This window comes from Xyrauchen texanus, chromosome 32 (genome assembly GCF_025860055.1).
Source record: "Xyrauchen texanus isolate HMW12.3.18 chromosome 32, RBS_HiC_50CHRs, whole genome shotgun sequence".
Taxonomy (NCBI): domain Eukaryota; kingdom Metazoa; phylum Chordata; class Actinopteri; order Cypriniformes; family Catostomidae; genus Xyrauchen; species Xyrauchen texanus.
This window is the reverse complement of record NC_068307.1, coordinates 26,841,082-26,847,081: the sequence shown is the minus strand read 5'-3', so window position 1 is coordinate 26,847,081 and position 6,000 is coordinate 26,841,082.

Here is a 6,000-nt window from a genome sequence, read left to right as displayed (position 1 = left end):
CTGGTTGCTAGGCAGTTACCATAGTGATACTAATCAAGTCTCCTTGCCATCCTGATTGAAATAAATCAACCCAGAAGTCTCTCTGATTTTCTGGTGCAGAGATATAGTTACTGCTAAGCGGTTGCTAGGGTACTCTGTTTAGTTGCTAGGGAGTGGCTTGGCAGCTGCCAATCATGAATCTCCAAAGGCTGCTTGTCAGTATGAATGATATAAACCAACTCCCATGCCTCTGTGACATTCAGAATGGAAGATATCCCTCTATGGATTTTGGTTGTTAAGGTGCTCGACAATGGTTGCTAGGGAGGGGCTAGGAAGTGTTGATTTGATGCATGATTGGCTGTTTGCTGTCCCGAGTCAAACGAGACCACCCTTGTGTTTCTATGACACTTCTATCCGGAGATATCCCTTTGATATGTTTCAATAGAAGTCTATGGGACTTGTTGCTAAGGTGCTCTTAATGGTTGCTAGGGCGTGGCTTGATAGCTTCACAATGATCCTGAGAGACTGATTGGTCGTCTGAGTAAAATGAGCCCACCCCTCGTCTCTATGACACTGTGATCCAGAGCTATGTTCAATACAAATCCCTATGCCTTTTCATTTCATGGGCCGTCCTACACCATTATAAGTCAATTGGGGCATTTTTGGGCAGCTCCTGCCCCCAGGGGTGCAACTTTTACCCCATATTGAGGTATGCTCTTACAGAGCCTGCCAGCCTCTTCAAATGTGGCAAATCACACGTTTCTACGAAATCCTCGCTTGGAGCTGTGACGCGTCAAAGTTTGTCTCAATGTTAAGTCTATGTGATTTTTCGGCCGCTTTTTTGCCCCTGGGGCAAATACCGTACCCCCGATCGCTTATAAAAGTCATAGCACACGTGTCCTCAATAGGCCGTTCGATTTGACACCTCATTCGTGGGTCTACGCCAAACGGTGCGGGACGAGTTAGGTGCCGAAGTTTTGTTAAGAGATATAAAAATAAAAATAAAAATAAAAATAATAAGTATGTGAGATTACAATAGTGATGCTTTGCAGGTGCCGAAGTTTTGTTAAGAGATATAAAAATAAAAATAAAAATAAAAATAATAAGTATGTGAGATTACAATAGTGATGCTTTGCAAGCACCACTAATAAGTATGTGAGATTACAATAGTGATGCTTTGCAAGCACCACTAATAATAATAATAACTAGATAGGTACATTTCCTGAAGAAAATGTGAGTGGTGCTTGCCGTGGCAAAACTCGTCAAATAGCATGCTTGAAAAGAACAAAAATTATGGTCATAAATAAATCAACCCAGAAGTCTGTAGGATTTTCTGGTGCAGAAATATGTGATTTGTTACTAGGTTGCTAGGGTAAGCCCATGTGGTTGCTATGCAGTTAGCAAGGTAATACAATACATGGCTCCTTTCCATCCTGAGTGAAATAAGTCAACCCGGAAGTCTGTACTGTTTTCTGGTGCAGAGATATGTGATTTGTTACTGGGTTGCTAGGGTAACCCCATATGGTTGCTAGGAAGTTTCCATAGTGATACTAATGAAGTCTCCTTGCCATCCTGGTTGAAATAAATCAACCCAGAAGTTTGTACGATTTTCTGGTGCAGAAATATGTGATTTGTTACTCGGTTGCTAGGGTACTATGTGTAGTTGCTAGGGAGTGGCTTGGCAGCTGCCAATCGTGAAATTCCAAAGGCTGCTTGTCAGTATGAATGATATAAACCAACTCCCATGCCTCTTTGACATTCAGAATGGAAGATATCCCTCTATGGATTTTGGTTGCTAAGGTGCTCGACAATGGTTGCTAGGGCGTGGCTTGATAGCTTAACAATGATCCTGAGAGACTGATTGGTCGTCTGAGTAAAATGAGCCCGCCCCCTCGTCTCTATGACACTGTGATCCAGAGCTATGTTCAATACAAAATCTCTATGCCATTTCATTTCATGGGCCGTCCTACACCATTATAAGTCAATTGGGGCATTTTTGGGCAGCTCCTGCCCCCCAGGGGTGCAACTTTTACCCCATAATGAGGTATGCTCTTACAGAGCCTGCCAGCCTCTTGAAATGTGGCAAATCACACGTTTCTGTGAAATCCTCGATCGGAGCTGTGACGCGTCAAAGTTTGTCGCAATGTTAAGTCTATGGGATTTTTCGGCCGCTTTTTTGCCCCTGTGGCAAATACCGTACTCCGATCAGCTTATAAAAGTCATAGCACACGTGTCATCAATAGGCCGTTCGATTTGACACCTCATTCGTGGGTCTACGCCAAACGGTGCGGGACGAGTTAGGTGCCGAAGTTTTGTACGGAGATATAAAAATAAAAATAAAAACTAGATAAGTACATTTCCTGAAGAAAATGTGAGTGGTGCTTGCCGTGGCAAAACTCGTCAAATAGCCTGCTTGAAAAGAACAGAAATTGTGGTCATAAATAAATCAACCCAGAAGTCTGTATAATGTTCTGGTGCAGAAATATGTGATTTGTTAGTAGATTGCTAGGGTAACCCCATGTGGTTGCTAGGCAGTTACCATAGTGATACTAATCAAGTGTCCTTGCCATCCTGAGTGAAATAAATCAACCCAGAGGTCTGTGATATTTTCTGGTGCAGAGATATGTGATTTGTTACTTGGTTGCTAGGGTAACCCCATCTGGTTGCTAGGCAGTTACCATAGTGATAGTAATAAAGTGTCCTTGCCATCCTGAATGAAATAAATCAACCCAGAGGTCTGTACTATTTTGTGGTGCAGAGATATGTGATTTGTTACTCGGTTGCTAGGGTAACCCCATCTGGTTGCTAGGCAGTTACCATAGTGATACTAATCAAGTGTCCTTGCCAGCCTGATTGAAATAAGTCAACCCGGAAGTCTCTATGTTTTTGTGATGCAGAGATATGTGATTTGTTACTCGGTTGCTAGGGTAAGCCCATCTGGTTGCTAGGCAGTTACCATAGTGATACTAATGAAGTGTCCTTTCCATCCTGATTGAAATAAGTCAACCCGGAAGTCTCTACGTTTTTCTGATGCAGAGATATGTGATTTGTTACTCGGTTGCTAGGGTAACCCCATCTGGTTGCTAGGCAGTTACCATAGTGATACTAATCAAGTGTCCTTGCCATCCTGATTGAAATAAATCAACCCAGAAGTCTCTCTGATTTTCTGGTGCAGAGATATAGTTACTGCTAAGCGGTTGCTAGGGTACTCTGTTTAGTTGCTAGGGAGTGGCTTGGCAGCTGCCAATCATGAATCTCCAAAGGCTGCTTGTCAGTATGAATGATATAAACCAACTCCCATGCCTCTGTGACATTCAGAATGGAAGATATCCCTCTATGGATTTTGGTTGTTAAGGTGCTCGACAATGGTTGCTAGGGAGGGGCTAGGAAGTGTTGATTTGATGCATGATTGGCTGTTTGCTGTCCCGAGTCAAACGAGACCACCCTTGTGTTTCTATGACACTTCTATCCGGAGATATCCCTTTGATATGTTTCAATAGAAGTCTATGGGACTTGTTGCTAAGGTGCTCTTAATGGTTGCTAGGGCGTGGCTTGATAGCTTCACAATGATCCTGAGAGACTGATTGGTCGTCTGAGTAAAATGAGCCCACCCCCTCGTCTCTATGACACTGTGATCCAGAGCTATGTTCAATACAAATCCCTATGCCTTTTCATTTCATGGGCCGTCCTACACCATTATAAGTCAATTGGGGCATTTTTGGGCAGCTCCTGCCCCCAGGGGTGCAACTTTTACCCCATATTGAGGTATGCTCTTACAGAGCCTGCCAGCCTCTTCAAATGTGGCAAATCACACGTTTCTACGAAATCCTCGCTTGGAGCTGTGACGCGTCAAAGTTTGTCTCAATGTTAAGTCTATGTGATTTTTCGGCCGCTTTTTTGCCCCTGGGGCAAATACCGTACCCCGATCAGCTATAAAAGTCATAGCACACGTGTCCTCAATAGGCCGTTCGATTTGACACCTCATTCGTGGGTCTACGCCAAACGGTGTGGGGACGAGTTAGGTGCCGAAGTTTTGTTAAGAGATATAAAAATAAAAATAAAAATAAAAACTAGATGGGTACATTTCCTGAAGAAAATGTGAGTGGTGCTTGCCGTGGCAAAACTCGATCAAACAGCATGTTGTAACTTGAAAAGAAAAAAATTATGGTCATAAATAAATCAGGCCAGAAGTCTGTACGATTTTCTGGTGCAGAAATATGTGATTTGTTACTCGGTTGCTAGGGTAAGCCCATGTGGTTGCTATGCAGTTACCAAGGTAATACAATACATGGCTAGTTTCCATCCTGAGTGAAATAAGTCAACCCGGAAGTCTGTAGTGTTTTCTGGTGCAGAGATATGTGATTTGTTACTCGGTTGCTAGGGTAACCCCATCTGGTTGCTAGGCAGTTACCATATTGATACTAATGAAGTGTCCTTGCCATCCTGGTTGAAATAAATCAACCCGGAAGTCTGTACTCTTTTCTGGTGCCGAGATATGTGATTTGTTTCTCGTTTGCTAGGGTAACCCCATCTGGTTGCTAGGCAGTTACCATAGTGATAGTAATCAAGTGTCCTTGCGCTCCTGAGTGAAATAAATCAACCCGGAAGTCTGTACTCTTTTCTGGTGCCGAGATATGTGATTTGTTTCTCGGTTGCTAGGGTAACCCCATCTGGTTGCTAGGCAGTTACCATAGTGATAGTAATCAAGTGTCCTTGCGATCCTGAGTGAAATAAATCAACCCGGAAGTCAGTACTATTTTCTGGTGCAGAGATATGTGATTTGTTACTCGGTTGCTAGGGTAACCCCATCTGGTTGCTAGGCAGTAATCATAGTGATACTAATCAAGTGTCCTTGCCATCCTGATTGAAATAAGTCAACCCGGAAGTCTCTACGTTTTTCTGATGCAGAGATATGTGATTTGTTACTCGGTTGCTAGGGTAAGCTCATGTGGTTGCTAGGCAGTTACCATAGTGATACTAATGAAGTGTCCTTGCCATCCTGATTGAAATAAGTCAACCTGGAAGTCTCTACGTTTTTCTGATGCAGAGATATGTGATTTGTTACTCGGTTGCTAGGGTAACCCCATCTGGTTGCTAGGCAGTTAACATAGTGATACTTATCAAGTGTCCTTGCCATCCTGATTGAAATAAGTCAACCCGGAAGTCTCTATGTTTTTGTGATGCAGAGATATGTGATTTGTTACTCGGTTGCTAGGGTAAGCCCATCTGGTTGCTAGGCAGTTACCATAGTGATAGTAATGAAGTGTCCTTTCCATCCTGATTGAAATAAGTCAACCCGGAAGTCTCTACGTTTTTCTGATGCAGAGATATGTGATTTGTTACTCGGTTGCTAGGGTAACCCCATCTGGTTGCTAGGCAGTTACCATATTGATACTAATGAAGTGTCCTTGCCATCCTGGTTGAAATAAATCAACCCAGAAGTCTCTCTGATTTTCTGGTGCAGAGATATAGTTACTGCTAAACGGTTGCTAGGGTACTCTGTGTAGTTGCTAGGGAGTGGCTTGGCAGCTGCCAATCATGAATCTCCAAAGGCTGCTTGTCAGTATGAATGATATAAACCAACTCCCATGCCTCTGTGACATTCAGAATGGAAGATATCCCTCTATGGATTTTGGTTGTTAAGGTGCTCGACAATGGTTGCTAGGGAGGGGCTAGGAAGTGTTGAAGTGATGCATGATTGGCTGTTTGCTGTCCCGAGTCAAACGAGACCACCCTTGTGTTTCTATGACACTTCTATCCGGAGATATCCCTTTGATCTTTTTCAATAGAAGTCTATGGGACTTGTTGCTAAGGTGCTCTTAATGGTTGCTAGGGCGTGGCTTGATAGCTTCACAATGATCCAGAGAGACTGATTGGTTGTCTGAGTAAAATGAGCCCACCCCCTCGTCTCTATGACACTGTGATCCAGAGCTATGTTCAATACAAATCCCTATGCCTTTTCATTTCATGGGCCGTCCTACACCATTATAAGTCAATTGGGGCATTTTTGGGCAGCTCCTG